Source organism: Artibeus jamaicensis, unplaced genomic scaffold (assembly GCF_021234435.1).
Source record: "Artibeus jamaicensis isolate MK-2021 breed Jamaican fruit bat unplaced genomic scaffold, CSHL_Jam_final scaffold_847, whole genome shotgun sequence".
NCBI lineage: Eukaryota > Metazoa > Chordata > Mammalia > Chiroptera > Phyllostomidae > Artibeus > Artibeus jamaicensis.
Window position 1 is genome coordinate 19,734,684 of NW_026522057.1, and position 18,623 is coordinate 19,753,306.

At 53.7% G+C, this 18,623-nt stretch overlaps 1 long non-coding RNA gene across 1 annotated transcript in view; it reads left to right on the plus strand.

Annotated features, from left to right (window-relative positions):
• The window catches only part of LOC119045397 (uncharacterized), a 41,837-nt gene extending 28,486 nt beyond the window's left edge, over positions 1-13,351 (plus strand). The window contains exon 3 of the long non-coding RNA XR_005081777.2: positions 13,128-13,351. This is a non-coding gene — a long non-coding RNA (uncharacterized LOC119045397). The remainder of the gene's footprint in view (positions 1-13,127) is intronic.
• Positions 13,352-18,623: the final 5,272 nt, after the last annotated feature.

The window sequence follows — 18,623 nt, forward strand, 5'->3', positions numbered from 1 at the left end:
TGATTTGGCATCTGTGGATGAAACAGAAAGCAAATGTCCGATCGTTTGCGGGTTTTGGTGGGAGAAGCCTGCTGTGGTGGGGGTACGATCACAGGGGCCCAGCACAGCCACCGCTGCACGCACGCACGGTGATGATGTGAGAGGAGAAGGCGGTGAGTGGACACGCAGATTTAGACCTAGAGCAGGACAGCCCTGTGCTACCACCTAGTGGGGGTACAGACAGCCCTGAGGGAGGCGCCCTCACTGGGGCTGGGCTGGCGGAGGTCTAAGTGAGGTGCAGGAAGGGGACCAGGGGTTGGGCATTTGGTGTAACTGTGTAAATCCAAACGTGTGTGAAACATGGAGGGACAGAGGCCTTGGGTTCCCTCTGCGGGCCCTGGTCGGATTCCTGAAGGCAGTGAGTGGTTGGGCTTATCGCTCTGCGCCTGATAGAGTACCTGGCACATAGTAAGTGATCAGGAAATATTTACTGACTGAATGAATGAGTGAATGAGTGTTTATCTGTGTCAGCTCACGCATTTCACTAGACATTGCTGATTGGAGGTTCCCCACTGATGGGGAAATGCTGGAGGCTTACTCTCCTGGGGCTCTGGGTAAGTGGCCTGTGGGGAACCCCCAGGGCAGCGGTGCATAGATTTTCATGCTTAGAGGGGTAGGCCAGCTGAGGGGGAGGAGAAGACCAGGGAGGCAAAAGTTTATTTACCCACTGACCCAGCCACTCACTCCCTGTCTAGGGTTGGGGCCAGATGTTGCAGGTTTTCATGCCTAGACAGTTGGACTCAGGAGAAAGAGAGGTGAGGAGATGGTTAACATTTCATTTACCCACCCACCTAACCACCATCTACTATCCACCCACCTATCCATCCATCCATGTGTCTACCCATCCTTCATCATCCATCCCTCATCCATTCATCCACCCACCCATCCACCTGTCCATCTAGACTTGTGGCCACATTGTTCGTGGTCATTGAATGCCAGCCTCAGGACTTCAGACTGAAAGCGATCTTCTGTGAAAGCCATCAAAAAAAAAAAAAAAAAGACGTTAATTTGCGTGAACAGCCCAAGTGCACACTGGGAGCTAATCGAAGCCTAAGCAAGGCTACTGTGCAGATCTTGGAGTCAGTGGAGTCTGAACATGCCAAGAAGAGACCTCTCTACTCCCTCGTGCCAGTTTTAAAGAGGTGGGGACCAGATGGGACACAGCTACTCTCACGTGCCAAACACTGGGATGCTGTGCTCGCCACCCAGTTTGTGCTGACTCTGGTGTACGGGGCAGCAGATGGGATGCTCTGGATTGGCTGTTCTCAACAGTGCTTGAAAGGGAGAGTTAGGCTCGCCGGCATCTTTGTTGGGTTCAGGACTGGGGACGTGCACTAGGCTGGGTCAGAAGCACTTTTTGAATGAAGAAATAATCTGAGAGGGGGTGACCTTGAGCAGAGACTGCCTGTTGCCTTTGTTCCCCATCTCCCCCCAGGCTGTGCTTGATTTCTCTCTGTGTTCAGTGTCAGAAATGTAGCAGATGCCAGTACTGTTGACAGAACGAATGAGTGGAAATAGATCCAGCGGTCGCGTCTGCCGACTGTGGGACCAGCATCGTCCAGGAGCCCAGGGGGCAGCAGTGGGTAAGACAAAGGCTCCATCACCGTGGGTCTCGGTTTGGGGCTCAATGTATTTAAACAACAAAAGTGAGTCATACGTCCCGCAGGGCTTTCGCTGCTGCTGCTGCTCCCTGGGGGTCCGTGCCAGTGGGTGCGTGCAGGGGCCGGTGGGTGATGGTGTCATGGAACCAAGGCCTGGTGGTGGTTCTGGGAAAAAAGAATGACGAAAGGGGAATAGCAAGTGAGGGGTCAATTTGGTAGGCAATCCTAAGTGCTGTTTATTGAGCTCTTGTTACATGCCGATATCTAGGTTCTCTCTCTGAGCCTCCACCCCGGCAGGCAGACGTTTTTACTTGCTCTGATTTAAGGAGGAGGTGGTGCTGGGAGTCACCCCAGGCCAGTGGGCAGAGGGTGGTGGAGGCAGGGTTTGAATCCAGGTCTGTTTGGCTCCAAAGCCCGAGTTCTCAAGCACTTGGCTTGACTGCTAGGAAGGGTGAAAGGGTGTTACAAGGAGTGTGTGCAGGAGCTGGGCCTGGCCATGGGGACCTTCGGAGGGTTGTCCCAGACGTTGTCTTGGCCCTCACACCCTCTAGTCCTTGACTACGAAGCCGTCATGGGTGATTTCGGGCTGACCCACCAAGCCAGGCTGCCTGCTCACTGAGAACACCTTTCTGCAACGCAAATCCTGGCTGCCTATATCCAATCGGGATCCTATACCTTTATACAGATCACTGAGTAAACATTACATATTGTTGCAATTTCTAAGTATCACCCTGCCACTCGGAGCTGCAGGGGGAGGCCCTGAATGCTCAGGGAAAGCTGCCAACGGCTCTCGGCCTGCCGGGTGGCTGTGCGGCTTAGGACAGAATAGCAATGCTGTTGCTGCCCCCACTGCCACGTGGCAGGAGGGGGACCCTGGTTTTGTGGTGGCTTTGAGGGTTGGCCTAGTCCCAGCTGTTTGTCTGCATCTGCACCGACTCCTCCCCCCACTGAAAACCAGTCCAGAAACCAGTGCCGTTTATCATAATAAAAGAATAACCAGAGCTGACCCTCAGTGAGCACTTTTGATGGGAAGCTTCATTCTCATGACCACCCCCAGAAGTAGGGACTTTGTCATCCCCCTTTGACGAAGGTGGGAACAGGCTTGGAGAGGTTAAGTGACTCGCTCAAGGTCACTCTGCTAGCAATTGCTGGAGAGTGTCAGAGACCCACTGTGGACTGATTTAAACATCTGGCTCTGAGCTGTGCTGCTGCGCTGTCCCCGACCTGCCTCCTCCCTCTGATGCCATCATCAGGGTGTTCACTGCGGGCAGCAGCCAGCAGCAGTGCACTCGGAGAGAACCCATGAGAACAAACCCAGGGGCAAGACCTTCGTTCACCTTGGGAACAAAGGTGTTTGAGCCTGTGCCCAGTTGTGTGTTCACACCTGTGTCCTTATGCGTGTCCTGGAGATTTTGCACATGCCATGCAGTCCAAGTTGTATCACATGTGTTCTGCATGTTTACGCACCCATGTGTGTGTTTGCAAGGGTGTGGCTGGGTGCTTTTGTGTTCTTGTTCACAAGTATCAGCATAGGTGTGTGTCTGTGCTAATGCACGTTAAGTGTGTATCTAATTTTTATTGGGTGCTCACTCTGTTCCAGGCACAATTCTAAGTGCTTTACAATTATCAACTAATTTGACCCTGTGGGACAGGAAGTCCCCAAATGGTAGATGACAAAATTAAGGCACAAGGAGGGGCCCCAAGGCGCCCAAGCATCCTGTAGCTACAGAACCTGTTCTCTTCTTTCATGTCTGCCCTCCCTCGTTTTTGGTCTGTGTGGCTGAGGCCTTGGCCCCCACCCCCACCCCACTTGGCTTGGCTATAGGACCCAGATGTGGCAAATCTGAGTCACTGTGATTGGTTCACACAGTTGGACCTAGTGGCTCAGGAGAGGCATCTGAGGGGTGTTCAGCATCGCTGAGAGCGGGGCCTGCAGACAGCAGCGTGGACTTCCTGGGCCCCCTCCTGAGTCAGCACTGCCTGTCCTCAGTGCAGGAGACCCCCCTGCACTTCAGCACCTGCACCGTGAAGGCAAACGGCATGTGCGGGTGGGGGCTGGAATTCCAGGGTCTCCACTCACAGCTATGGACAAGTTACATAAGCTTTCTGGGCCTCAGTCTCCTCATCTGTGAACTGGAAATAATAGCCGTCACAACATTTTTGAGGACCAAATAGGCTAATACACACAGAGTGCCTCCAGCAGCCCCTGGCCTGTGAGTACAGGCTGGAGGGCTCACTGTCGCTGTTACTGCTCAGAGATGGACGGCATGGAACCCAGTCCTGCACGATGCGCATCGGCCCCGAGACCTCTGCAGGCACCATCAGGAAAAAAGTCTCTTTCTGCTGAGATTGGACGCAGCCTGGAGCTGCCGGTGACCACAGGCCACCTTGGGGGAGAGCTTGCCTGACAGTTAAAGCACCGAAGAAGAAAATAAAGGGGAGAGTGTTTCCAAGGGACATTTTCGGGGTACCTGGGCCATACCTAAAGCTGCTGGATGCTTCCATTTCATGTGCAAATGGCAATTGGTGGAGAGTATTACAGACTCAACTGGCTTTTGCCACTTTGAGTTGGGTTTCTGCCACTCACATGTGAAGGACCCCTGCCAAGTGCCTAATCTGACCCAAGCATTTTCCAAAGAAGTGACTGAAGTGAGTTCAAGGCCAGACAGCGAGTTGCAGGCAAGGCTTGAATTCCCAACTCCTGCTCTGGCCCCTCTTTTCTCTTTGGTCTCCCTGTTTGCCCGCAAGGAGCAGAGGTGCCTCCTCCCAGAGACCGGCTCCACAGAGTCCTGGGCACATTAGCCATGTGGGGACTTTTTGATGAGGCTCCTTGGCCTTTAAATGTCCTCTGTCTGCCAGGCATCCTCCTCCGTAGCTGCCGCTGGGCCTCCTCTTTGGCGGCGCCAAGGCCCCACATCCCAAACCTGGTGATGGGCTGAGGTCAGAGGGACCTTGGGGCAGTGGTGCGTCCTCTTTCCTCCTTCACTCAAGGTCTGCACAGGTGTGTGGGGAGGCCATTCCCTGCACAGCTTCCCCAGCTGTGCACCCCTGGCTTCCTTCTTCTGCCCCCCACCTGGCCAGGCTCTCTCTGCCTCTGTCATCCCCACTATGGTTTTCCTTTGATCTTGACCAGCTCCCCCCTCCCTCTCTCCCCTCCTAGCCTTCGTGTCTCCCCAGTTCAAGTTCTCACCTTGTCTCCCAAACTCCCCCAGTTTCTTTGTTCCCCAGTTTCCCTCAGCTGCCTCAAATCTCCCAGCTTCCTCTAGCCACCCATCTGACCCCTCCCCGTGTCACTTCCATTCCCCTCCATGTACCCATGTCACCAGGCTTTCCTCCCTCCCCAGGGCGCTCCTGATTTCTCCATCCTCCCTGAACCTCTGTCCATCCTCTTCCTGCCTCAGGCAGCAGCCCCACACCTGTCTCTCCCTCCTCTCCCTTTCCTCCAGGTGGCCTGCTGCCAGTTGGGTACCAGTGGGGTTGCCATGGGAACCACTGAGCTGCTTAGAAAGTTGCCATAGATCTAATCATGGGCTGTGAGATTTCAAGGAACAGATCACTTTAGGGAGGAAAGACTGGTGTTGACGGCCAATTAAGTTGATGCTGGGCAGGCAGGAGGGTGGTGGAGGGAGGGGGAACCGGAGCCAGGATGTGAGCCAAGGTGGGACCCAGCTTCAGTGGCACCTGGGGACAGGAGGCCAGATCCGCCTGGCACACACTGCTGCCTCACTTCTGGGATTTTCCCTAAGAGAACACTGATGCTCTATTTATTCTCTCCTTCCCCATCACTCACATTTATTCATCCCCTCACCAAACTACCTGTCCCTTTTGGCCACATGCACCTGAGCTCTTCCCAGTGCGGTGGGAGAGATGGAGCCTTAACCCGAAACCTGCGACCGGTTCTTCTGGAGGGGCACCCAGCAGCTGTGGGAGACCCAAGGAGCATGAGAGGTCCACATCAGGGGGGTACACCGTGGGGACTGGGGGATGTACTTCACAGAGGGTCCTTGAGTTGAGTCTCAAGGAGGGACAGCAGGGTGTCATCTGAGGAAGGGATGGGGGCCTCCTGGCCCTGCAGCTTCTGTCTCTGGAGGGGGCCATGAAACCTGCTTTTGAGTTTGCTGGAGTGAGGCCGTGAGGAGCCACTACTGACTGACGTTTCTGCAGCTGTGCCAAGGATGGGTGGGCGGGGCTGGGGGCAAGTCCATAGCACCCAAGTGCCCTGGGGTTGGTGGTCTGTGTTTCAGGAGAGCAGGAGGGGGACATGTCCCAACCTGCTAACACCCCTGCCCCACTTCAGTGGTACAGCCAACAGGGTAGAGTCAGAGCTTTATGGCCAGAAGGGCCTGACAGCTTGGTCTATTCTTAGATGGCTCCCCCTGGTACCACGTTTTAGGTTTCTCTCATCCAAGCCAGAGACCGTGTTTGCACACGATTTGCATACATTTGCATATGGTGTTGCAGGGCCCAGCACGACATGGGGGAAAACACATTTTTCAGGCCAGGGTGCTTGCAGCCTGGATCAGAGCCCAGGTGTGCAGAAACTGGCCTTTAAAATTCTTTCCTCCTGTGGCCCTTGACCTCCTCCAGGGCACCCTTTCCCGCATCCCTTCCCCCACTGGGGAGCTTGGACCCCAAGTCAGCAGGCAGGAGGCGTGTCTCAGTCGGTGAGCTTGGATTCTCCTGGTCCTGTTTCTGCTCCACACGTACTGTGTGACTTGACAAGTCACTCTTCCTCTCAGGGTCTCAGCCTGCTTTTGTGTGAGACGGGTTTACAGAAGATCTGGAAGTGGAGGGCGGGTGCCTGAAGTATCACGTCATTCATTCATTGATTTGATTTTGTTCACTATGTGCCTACAGTGTACCATTGCTCTCTGTCCTGAGGTGAACAAAATGAACCGTGACCCCTGTTGTCGGGGGGTTTCGGGGAGACTGGCACAAGGCAAATGACCTCACACATCAAGGTACAAGTGCAACTGCAGTAGGTGCTACGAAGAGACATGCGGTGCTTTATGGGAGCCCAGAATTAGTCTGGAAAGTTACAGAAGACTTCCTGGAGGAAGTGTCCTTCAGCTGAGATGGTAAGGGGCTAGAAGAACCTTCCAGGGAGGAGCAAAAGCATGTGCAAAGGCCCTGGGGTGGGGAGGGGCGGATTGAGTGTGCGGAAGGGAGAGGAAGGCACTGTGTCTGAGTGAGGGGGCTGTGAATGGAGAATGGACAGGACACAGGGGCCAAGCCTGCGGGCCTGTCAGACCCATCAGGGAAGGTTGTCTTTGAAGCAGTGATGCCTTCATGCTAAGAGCACTGGAAACCATGAAGCTAGGAAGTGACATAATCAGGTTTGCACTCTACAAAGATGGCCTGGACGATGGTGTGAAGAACGGGTGGGTGGAAGCCAGTCAGGAGCCTGTGGGTTGGCCAAGTGAAAGAAAGCAAGGGCTGGGGGTCGGTCACGAGGGTGGAGATGGATAGAAGTGCCCGAGGCTGTGAGAGTAGCCATTGAAGGTGAAGGCTTGGTGAAGGATGAGCATTGGGCGCTGGTACAGGAGGCTGGAGGAGGGGTGTGTTGACAATGACCTCTAGACTTCTGAAGAGCCTTTGAGTGACCGAAGCGGTAAACATGAGGTTGGGGAAGCCCAGGTTTGTGGGGGGGGGGAAGAGCAGGGCTCTAGTGATGGTGTGCTGAGTTTACACTGCCTTTAGGGCTTCCTAGTGGCAGCTGGGTAAAGGGTCTGGAGCTCGGGGAAGGGGCGGATGGGGGGTTGTGTCCTCCCAGCCCTGGGAAGAGGGACTCATTAGGAGTCCCTCTGCATCTGACGCCTCCCAGATGCAACCAACCTCATCTGTCTTTTTTAAAAAACATTATTTATTTATATATTTATTTATTTTAAAGAGAAGGGAAGACAGGGAGAAAAAGAAGAAGAAAAACATCAATGCGCAAGAGAAACATTGATCAGTTGCCTCTTGCACGCGTCCCAACTCGGGGCCTCCCCCAGCCCAGGTACACACCCTGACCGGGAATCAAACCAGTGACCTTTCAGTCTGTGGGATGATGCCCAACCCAGTGAGCCACTCCAGTCAGCACCAACCTCATCTGTCTTTGGTATTTTTAGATCGTTTCTAATCCAAGGGTGGGTGGAATATTGGAGAACGAGGTAAATGTCTGCCCACATTGTTTGTGTTGACCTTGCATCCTCCCTAGGTGGGGACGGTATTTCTGGCGCCCGAGTCAGCACTCACAAAGGAATCCCAGGCTGGTTCCTGAGCTGTGTACATTCCAGAGGATTTTTGTGGATGCAGAAACTTCAGAATTCCTGGGATTTTTATCGAGGGTTTGTAGGGATGATACTTGAAATCAGGACAATTTCAGAAGATTGAGGCTGTATGATTTCCATGCTATCTAACAACAGGGAGACCAGAGGGGAGGGAGAGGAAGGAAGGGAAAAGAAAAGAGGACCTGTTATTTAGGAGCATCTGCTGGATACCAGACCTGAGGCTAGTTTTTTCTTTTTAATAGAATCATGCTATTAACTTCTCACAGAAAGGAGGGAGGGATTAATCAGCCCATTTCACAGAGGAGAAAACAAAGGTTCAGTGGGGTTAGATGACCTGCTTCAAGTTGCACAGGTACTTTGGGGTGGAGTACTTTCCACACATCAGTCATCTCTGAAAGGCAAGTTTTAACCTGGAGCCCAGGAAGGATTTGTCTCTCTTAAGGACCAGGTACCCGGAGGGCAAGGGTCATGCACTTCACTGGTGCCCAGCCCACCAGGAGCCCAGAGGTCAGCATGGGCTCTTCTGGGGCCCTCAGTTCTGCTCCGAGTCCAGTGGTGTGCTCCTGGCTCTCTCCCCTCGCTGAACCGTCTCAACTCTCCCTTCGCCTACAGGAGCTTTCCTCCCTGGTGCCATTGCTCTTCTCACTGTGTCCTCGGAATGCCTCATGCCGTCCCCCCTCCACACCTCTGCTCCTTTTAGAGCACCTGGTTCTGCCCTCCACCTCCGAGCGCCTGGCCCAGTCCTCCTCGACCTTCGTGACCCAGCTCAGGGGGCTCCTCTGAACCCTCCCTGGTTCTCCAGGCAGAGCAGAGCCCTCTCTCTCCTGGGCTAGGAGAGTGGCTAAGAGCCCCAAGGCCAGGTTCAAATCTCAACCTTTCCACTGAGGAGCTCTGTGACTTAGGACAACTTACTTGACCTCTGTTCCTTGGTAAAGCAGGGATCACAGTGGTCCTGACCTCATGGGCTTGCAGTAAGATGAACTTAATGAGAAGACTGATGTAAAACCCTAGCCCAGTGCCTGGCCTGCCGTGAGCCCTGGAGGAGCAATGCTCATTGGATGGCCTGGGGCCCCTCTTGTGCTTGTTCTTATTTATTTACCTGTTTCCCCAACCAGGCTGCGAGCTCCTGGACTTCCATATTCCCAGTGTCTACCACAGGCCTACCACTAGGTGCTTAGTGGACCTTTGCTGAATGAAGGGACAGATACTAATGTCATTATTTCATATATTTTGTCTCCCTTCTCTTCATCTGGTAACAACTGGGTTTCATGCCCAGCCTGCACACAGTAGGTGCTCAGCAAAGGTCTGTGGCTTATTTCTGCAAGCAGCTCTTACCCAGACAAATGGCACGCACCCTCCGCTCCACACATGTGTCAGCCGCCCTCTTGGGTGTAATGGGTACGTATTTCCTAGTGTCCATGCGTCTCAGCTTCCCTGCCAGGCAATGTGTTAAATGGCTGTTCAGCAGCTCAAGTGCACAAATATTCCTTTCAGAATGATCACATTCACCTTTTGTTGGCAGAACATGCCATTGGAAACATCCCAACCTCCTACTGAATGTGGGGGGATGTGTTCTGCATCCACCGCAGTGGCAATACTTGAGGCCAAAAGGCCTTGTCAGGGTTCCAAGAGCCTGCTTTGCCAACTGCTAGCTGGACTCCAAGGGCCAGTGCAGGAGCTGATTCTGGGTCAGCCTGAGCTGACCTAGGCAGGGCTGTTATCTCCATCACATCATTGTTGTCTTTGTCACCAACACCACTGTCATCACTACCGTCACCACCACCACCATCACCATAAGTAACACCACCACCACCACCCACTTCACCATTATCACTGCCATCCAAACGGCCACCATCACCACCGTCATTCCTACCATAATTAATAACACTGTTAGTTATTAACATTTTTAACAGCTTTATCTGCGATAGACATAGAGCTAAGCATGTCACATGCATAACTTTATTTAATCCTCAAAATGACCCTGCAGGGAAGTATGTTTTTAATTCTCGTCTTACAAATGAGCAAACTGAAGCTAGAGAGGCTAAGAAACCTGCCCGACCACACAGGTCAGCAGGTTGTGAAGTCGGTCTGTTTAACCTCAAGTCAGCAGACACACGAGAGTGCCCACCGGCGCACAGTGCCTCCCATCCCAGGGACACGGGAGCAGGTGTGCTTCCCGACCACGGGGACCTCTACAGCTCTCTGAGGGCGCCTGGACACGCATCATTCATGCAAAGCAGCTTAAAGGACCTGGTTTCTTTCCCGTGACCCAGGACAGCACGAGGCCTCTTGCCTGCAGACAGAGGCTGTGTGCCTCTGGGGGGTGTCATGAGCACCCAGAGGCTGCAGACTTCAGCAGTCACCTGTTGGGACGTTTCTACCTCTGAGAGCCACTGAGCTGAGGTTTGTCATGGTCAAGGGCCAAGGGCCCCCAGGTCTGGATTCAAGTCCCAGCTCTGCCACTTCCTGGCTGTGTGATGTTAGGCAAGTCATGTCATTCTCTGAGCCTCAGTTTCCCTATCTGTACAAGGGAGAGTACTTATCAGTGTCTGACCCAGACTAAGTGCACCACCTGGCCACACCCTCACTTTGGCCACTCCTGGCCAGTACCTCCCACATGCCTTTGTATGCACAGTTCTCTGCCCTGATGCCTTGCTCTGCCTTGCCCACTGGCCAACGGCCTCATCATTCTGCAGAATGGGCACCTCCTCGGGGAAGCCTTTGCAGACACCCCTGGAGCGCTGGTCACTCCTGGTTCCCCGGGCCCCCACTGTGCTCAGAGTGATGGGGTTGTGGGGGTCAGTGTGGGTGCCCGAGGACCCAGGCTGTGTTTCACCCCCAGTGCCCAGCACAGGGCTCAGCACGGAGCAGAAGCAAAGGAAATATCACTTGAATCAATCGATGGAAGAGGGATTTAAATAGGGACAAATTAATGAGCAAAGGAAGAAATGACAGAAAGAAGGGAGGAGGGGAAAAATGAAGGAAAAGGGTAAGGAAGGACAGGAGAGAAGAAAACAGAACGAAAAAATGAATGTGATGGAAAAAGGCAGAGAGGAGCATGGGTTTCAGGCCGTGTCCCCTGGGGCCCCTCTCCTCCACCTGCAGAGCTGATACCACAGGGCCCGTCCCCTCCCTCCTGCTCCCTCTGCTCTGCCTGCCACTCAGCAGAGCCTCGTTTGCCTCTGGCTCCCACAAAATATTCCTTGTTCTCTTGCCTGCTCTGCTCTGTCTCTCCCTGTCTCTTAGGTGCCAAAAACAGTGCAATTATCAGAGGTAAATCATGTCTGTCACCAGGCATGCTGGGTGGGAGTGCTGGAACTGGCTGATTCATCAAAAGATGCTCCTCTCCTCCGGAGAGGGGTGAAGGTCCACTTGGGCCTGCTGTCTGTCCCCTGAGGAGCCAGAGAAAGTGACAAAGACTATGAAAATGCTGTTAGTCCCTGGGGCTGCAGAATTTTTTTTAGAGCAACCGGGGTCAATGAATACTTGGCCAGGGGCAGTCCCCAGCTGAGGGTGTTAGAGGGGGCTAAGAAGTGGTGCCGCCTGCACCGAGGCTGGGCGTCTTGGGGGATCCCTGTGGGCAAATCCCTGAGGAAGACTTGGGGTGGCTGGTGTCTTGGGATGGACAGGAGCCTGATGGATGTGGGCAGGGGACCAGCCTTCCGAATGGGGCTGGAGATGGAGCTGAGAGAGGCTGAGAGGGCTAAGACCTCAGGCTGAGAGGCAGAGGCCAAGTGTTTGGAAGGCTGCTGAGACCTTGGCCAGCCTGGGTCTGAGATGACAGCCACACAGAATCCAGCTGATAGCTGGTATTTACGGAGCACCTACTATGTGCCAAGTCCTGCGCTATGTGCTCTAGGGGCCTTGTCTCCTTCCAGCCTCACAGTAGCCTCTGGCGTACTTGTCATCACCATCCCCACGCTAGACACCACGGCACGGATGGGCCAGGGGTGTCATCAAGCCCATGGCTGAAATGCCAGTCAAGGCCTGTCAATCCCTGCTCTGTCTCTGTCCAGGCCTACTTTTTAAAGATGACTTAGGAACCTTTGCAGAGTATAATAATACAGGCTGGCTGTAGATACTTGGGAAAGTGGAGTTCAGGAAAGAAAATAGAACTTCCCTTAAAACGAGACTTTTTTCTATGCCACAGAAAAGACATCAGAGCCCTCACCAATTGGCATCTTGGTTTTTCAATGGAACAGTAGAGCAGAAACAGTTTCCTGTGTGAGTGAAACTCTCAGCAAGTGTGATTATTGATGGCTCTTCTGGCTGGGGATGTGCACCCCCATTTTCTTAGCAATTCCCCTAACTTTGGATAGGTGGATAGACTCCACGTTTTCCCTCTCATAAGCAGCACTGTGCTGCATTTCTTTGTGTTCGAGCATTTTCTACACTTCAGGTGGTTTCCTGAGTGGAGATTTCTGGAACGGGAATTACTGGACCAAAGGAAGGGCTGCTTGGGAGCGGGGAGACGGGCAGAGGTCCAAGGGGTCCTGGAAGCTCACTCCCAGGATGGCGGTTTCTTTTTAAGGGACACCAACTCGTGATGGGGGCTGGCTTCCTTTGGACAAACAGATGTCTGACTTCTGGCCGTGGGCTTAGATCTCAAACAGAAATTTGGATGATGCCCTGTTGACTGCATCTTCGCCCTCCCCCAGGAGCTGCTGGGTGGGTGTTGCAGGGGCTTGCATGCCGTCGCTTAGGGACTGGAGGCACTGACCACTGGGGAGATCCTGGGGGCCACCTCATCCAACCCTCCCCACATCACACAGGTGTGCATTTGGCAGATGGGGTAGCTGAGTCCCCAGAGAGACAGGTAACTTGTTGGAGCCACTCTGTTTGGTGGTGATTTTGCTGCGGCCAGACGCAGGCCCCTGACTCCAAGGCTATTGCTCTTTCCAGGATGCGAGCGGCTTCTCATTTTGATTGCAGGTCATATAATTCTATACCCTGAGAATAATGAATAACAATCACTGATATCAGGTTACCATGGCAACACTGGTCCCAAATTTCCTCCCAGGGGTGCCGGGAGCGCTGGCTGGAGCTGTGAGAGGCCTCCAGCATGGGGAGGGGTGGGAGGGGGGCTGACCTGGATGGGGCTGGAGTCCTCTGTGTCTCAGGCCAGTGGGATGACATCACCCTGAAGCCCTCAAGGAAGCCCCGGGGCTGGGCCCAGAGCAGGGGCTGTCACCAACGATGCTCCAATTTGGTGCAGATTCTCCCCATGAAGAGAGAAGCAGGAACCATGGTTCAGATTGTTTTTAAGACCGGAAGCTGGGTCCTGGAGTGGATGGCACTGCCTAGATGGGGAAGAACTGCTGGAGAGGAACCTCGTGAGGCCCTTTGGAAGTTCCAGGGAGGAAACGAGGCGGCAGAGGCTCCCAGTGGCAGTGTCAGCAGAGGTGGGTGACAGGCATTGATTTGTTCTGGGGAAGGAACATAGAAAACTGCCTGGAGAGGGGTCCAGGTCCAGAATGGGGCTCTGGGGGAAGAGAGGGCCCCCAAGATGCAGTCCTGCAGCTCGCAGGCAGGACCAGCTGGAATCCCACAGGTGTCCTCCCAGCACTGTCCAGATGAGGGCTCTCCTGGGCTAGGGCTGCGGAGGAGGAGAATGGGAGGAGTGGGGGTCAAGGGGGAAGTGCACTGGGGGAGGAGACCCCTGGGTGCAGGAGCTAAGGGGAAGTGGGTCTTTGGGTTCCTAATTCCTCAGTTCTTTTTCTGTTTGCCTTTTTTCTCTCTTCAGTTCTACCCCCCTCCTCTCCACTCCAGTTCTCTGCCCTCTCCTCCTCTTCTCTCCTTCCTTCTTTCCTTCCTTCCTTCCTTGCACCTATGCCACTCTCTTCACCTCTTTGACATCTTCTCTTTGTCCCTCCTTCCTCCAGACACTCTCTTCTCTCCTTTCTCCTGCCCCATCAGGTGACCAGAAATGCAGCGGTCCTCTGTCTCTTGTCCAGCAAAACCAATCTTATTATATACACAGAAAAATAGATTGATAAAGAAAGTAATTAAACAAAAACAAACCACACTGGGCTCTTTCTGCCCCCAGCCATCATCTGGGCCTGCCACTGTCTGTTTGGGGACTCTAACCATCAGCCAAAAGCAAACAAAGTTGACAAGGAAAATCCATCGCTAAAATGTTCCATAGCTACATGGATGTGCATCGAGGACAGCATTTCCTAAACCGTGGCCCATGAACTCCAGGTCCTTGCAGTGGGAGATGCCGTTCAGGGATGTGGCTGAAGCACAGGCTCTCAACCTTGTCTGCCTGGCTTCTAATCCCCGCCCTATGACACACTGGCCATGTGACCTTGGGTAAGGGCTTCATGGCTCCGTGCCTCAGTTTCCCTTTCTGCAAAAATAATAATAGTACCCGCTTCATAGGTTTTTATGAAGACTTAAAATGGAAAGATCTTAGCACAATGCCTGGCACATAATAAGTGCTGTGTGACCTGCTTCTATAGGTGTTCCGTGAAAGGAAGTTCGAGAAACACTGAGACCGTCTTGGGAACAACCAACACACAATAGCACAGTCTGGGCCCAGGAGTCCGACAGCAAAAAGACCTCTTTGACTTTGGTTACCTTGGTAATTCTTGAACTTACTTTTATGATCATGCTCTCCTTTTCTTCTTTATAGGCCCCAAACACCCGTCTCTTAGGACATGCCCACCTTGAGGGTCCCAGCCAGAGAAATGCTGGTTTGGGATTATTCATCATTTCTGGACCATGGTGAGTGAGGTAGAGGAAGAAGGCCTCATCTGAGTCGTCCCCAAGATCTGGGGTCAAACTCCACAGCACCCGACCAGCCACCTGGCCCAGGAAGTGCTACCGTCAGGCCCTGAGAGAGGAAGTGGCTCGTCCAAGGCCATATAGTTAGGGGGAGAGACTCAGGACTGATACAGGACTCCCAGCCCAGGACTCTCCCTCTTCCTTATCTCTCTAACTTCGTTGTTAAGGAAAAGCAGGAGGTAAGGAGGGGTGTCCTTCATCTTTGAGACTCATGTGATTCCCCTCCTTCATCACTGGCATTTTATGCCCTGCGAGGCTTGAACTCTAGTGGCCACAAAATACATAGCTTTCTTCCCAACCAGGAAGAAGGAGGAGGCAGGAAGTTCCTACTCTTCCCTCCCCACCAATAAAGGTAAAAGAGCTAAATTGCCCCCAGACAGAGGGACCAGGCACTTCTGAGAGAGGCAAAGCATCTGCCCCTGTCCCTGGTGCTGAAACATGACCTGGAGCCTGGTGCAGTGGTCCCCAAGCCCAGACTGGGCTGAAATGGCTGTTGTAGAATCTCCCGGGGAGTCCGTCAAACTGTGATTCCAAGTGTTGCTTCTTACCCATCGAATCAGATCTCCTGACGTTGGTAGAGCTTCCATACTTTTGTGAATCTGAGGGGTGGGTCAGAACCCCACTACCTCGGGGAGCATTTGTGTACTCCAATCCCCAACCCACGGGAGAAGTGGATCATTGCTTTTTAGTGACATTATTTGCTGAAAAAATTGTTATTTTGATACTGTCACAGAAAACATAAGTTATTTTATATGTTTCATATTAATGGAGCAGATTTTATGGGCTGTTGGCAGTCTATTATTTTCACAGCAGTAGCGATTGTTTTCTACTCTGGGGGCGTATTCCCTCCCGACTCCACGTTTGTGGTCCCCTCTGAAGTCCATTCCATTCTTTCCCTCGGCCTGCAGACCCAGGGATTTAAGGTGCTGGGGTGGGTTTAATTATGTTCACGTGCTCCCTGTCCCCACAGTGCACTGCTCCAGGCAGAGACGAGATACCTACATTGTGGCATTTACTCGTCCAGATTCTTCTCTTTCCTTCAGTGGAGAAATGGTTGCATGGGACATTCTACCAAGCAAGTGCTAGTGGGGTGGGGCTAGGAGACCCCCATAGCTTCTGACCCCCCCCATGGGCTCTGATGATGTGGAGGAGAGTGGATTCGGTTCCCCACGGCCTGCATCACCTCTTCTCTGGCTTCCCAATGTCAGAGCAACTAGCTTGGTGGCTGTGAGGAGGCGTAGAGCAGTGATTACAAAGCAGAGGCTTGGGGGTCAGACCCAGGTTCAAAGCCTGGCTCTGCTTTTTATGATCTGTGTGATTTTGGACAAGTTGCTTTTACTTCCCAGGCCTCTGTTGCCTCATGTGTAAAATATGAACAGCACTATCCATGCTTCCACAGGGTTGATGTAGACATCATTTGAGAAAATGGGCATCCAAGTGTCTTCCTATATAAAACACTAAGTTATTACAGTCATACAAATGAATCTCTTCTCAGATGATGGCTGGAAACTTAGGGAGGGCATTTACAATGTAATATGGAATTCTTGGTGTCCTGCAAATTTCCACTTCTCTGCCCCTTCCCTGGAAATCAAGTTGGAAGAATGAAGTTGACGGTAGGTGTTTGGGGTCATGGAAGGGCAGGGTTGGGTGTCAAAGCACTGCCCCTGCTGAGGCATCTACTCCAGGTGCCTCTCAAAAGCTGTCCAAACCAAAGAAAGAAAGGAAACTGTCCCAGGGTTGGAGCAGGTCTCCCAGGCCTCTGGTGTGGAAGCCTTGGGCCCAGGGGCGGGGGGCTTAGAGCTATTCAGGTCCTCGGGTTGGTCTGAGGGAGCAGAGCCCGAGGTCACACACTGGGGGCTCCTTTGCCTCTTTTGCACAGATGGGAAGGTGGAGGCCCAAAGGGGTCGATCAACTTGACCCCTCAAAGCCACAGGGTGAGTTTCAGCAGCACCAATGGGAAGAACCAGTTGTCCTTTTCATTGTACCACATGGCCTCCTGGGTGCAGTGCCACAAGTTCAGCCCCTGCTTCTGTCTGGAGTGAAAAAGAAGAAAGTCCAGGGGACGTGGGTTAGTTTCTGGGAAGATGGGTTGGACTGGTTTTATGTCTCTCCAGGGGGAAGCAGCACAGCTTAGGTGTTAGGAACAACAGGAAATGCCACCTCTGTGATGTGAGTCAGTGAGGACAATACATATGACACACTTCGCTCCATTTACAAATGAGACTTTGGTTCTGTGCCTGTGTACGTGCTAAGATGTTGAGCCAGAAAGTGAAGAGTGAGAAGTGGAATACCACTCCTCTGGTGTGGCCGAGAGTTGCTGGAACTGTACGCAAAATTGACTGTGCAGACTTGCAGTGGTGGAAGGAGCTGCCTGCGAGAGCGAGCTTGCGTCCCTGGAGGTGAGCAGGCCCCGGGCAGGGGCGCCGCCGACAGGATTCGGGCTCCGACTGGGAGACAGACCAGCACCTCTGATGTTCCTTGATGCCCACTCACCCCCTTCTCCATCTCCTGGATCCTGCTCCCTGGAGGCCTCTGTTTTCCAAAGAGGCAAGCAGCCTGCGTGGTAATTACTTTTGGACTTATTAAGCATAATTATCCCTTAATCGCATACAACCAGTAATTACTGTGGCTGTTACCAGGAGCCTACCCGTGTAGTACTGTCTGTAGCCCCGGGGCCCAACGCCAGGCTGGGGCCTCAGGTGGAACTGGTGTCCCCTGCCACGGGGTTGAGGGGGAGATCTCAGCCGAGACGGGGCTGCTGCATCCCCCACTGGGTGCTCCTTTGGCCTGGGTGCCAGGCTGGTGAAGGAGTCACTCACACACCCCAGCCAGCCCCAGGCGGCTCCAAGCTCCAACCAGGCAGCGCCCTTCCCAGTGCTCCCCGGCCGGCAGTCTCTCCTCTCTCTTCATGTTCCCCTTTCTTCCCTCCAACCAACTACCCTCCTTCTTCCCTTGGTATTTCTTAGTCTCTTATGTTCTGGCACTGCTCCAGGTCCTGAAGCTACGGTGCTGCGGGGGCGGGGGAGCCCAAACCCGCTGTGGCGGAGCTCTGTCTATGTGAGACAGGTGTGTGGCATGTTACGAGGCTGCGTGCGGTGGGGGGAACTGGAGAGCAGGGTGATTGGCGTGAAGAGGTGTTCTTTTGGGTGGAGCGGGGGAAATTCAGTCTTGTTAGGGTGGCCGTGGTCGGCCTTGTAGAGGGTGGGACGCTTGAACAAAGAGGAAACAGTGCAAAAGCCCTGAGGTGGGGACAGGCTCTGGGTGTCTGAGCACACTGAGGGGCCAGGCTGGGTCGGGGTGGGGTGGGGGGAGGGCGTCGGGGAGGAGGCCAGCTGAAGGGGAGGGGAGGGCGTGGGGCCTGCTGGGCCATCTTACGGATGTCGGCTTTCCCTCGAAGGAAGCGCTGGCGCAGAGGGGCATCCTGATCAGCTTGTCCATGGAGAGACCATGGAGGTGGGGGAGCCCAATGAGGAGGAGCTGGTGCTGCAACCCAGATGAGAAATGGTGGCGACCAAGGACTGGGAGGGATAGAAGGATTCTAGAAGCATTTTCCAGGCAGAGAGGACGGGATTCCCTGGTGGGTAGACATGAGGTGTGAGAGACAAGCATCGAGAATGGCTCTAGGGGTTTTGGCTTCAATAACAAAGGAGGGGTCTGCCAGTTGCTGAGCTGGGAAGACTGTGGGTGAAGCTGGGGTGGGGAGAGGTCAGGTGATTGGCCGGGGCATGCGAAGGTGGTCACCTCCCAGAGAGGTGTCAGTCTGTGGCGTGGCCCAGAGCAGACAGGTCTGGCTGCCGTGTGCACGGGCCAGCCCTCCACCCGTGGATGGCATTTGCTGCATCCAGACTGGATGTGCGCATCCAGGCCTGAGGGTAGGTGAGAAGGGGCTCGAGGTCTGCAGTGGGGGGCAGGGGCACGAGCAGAA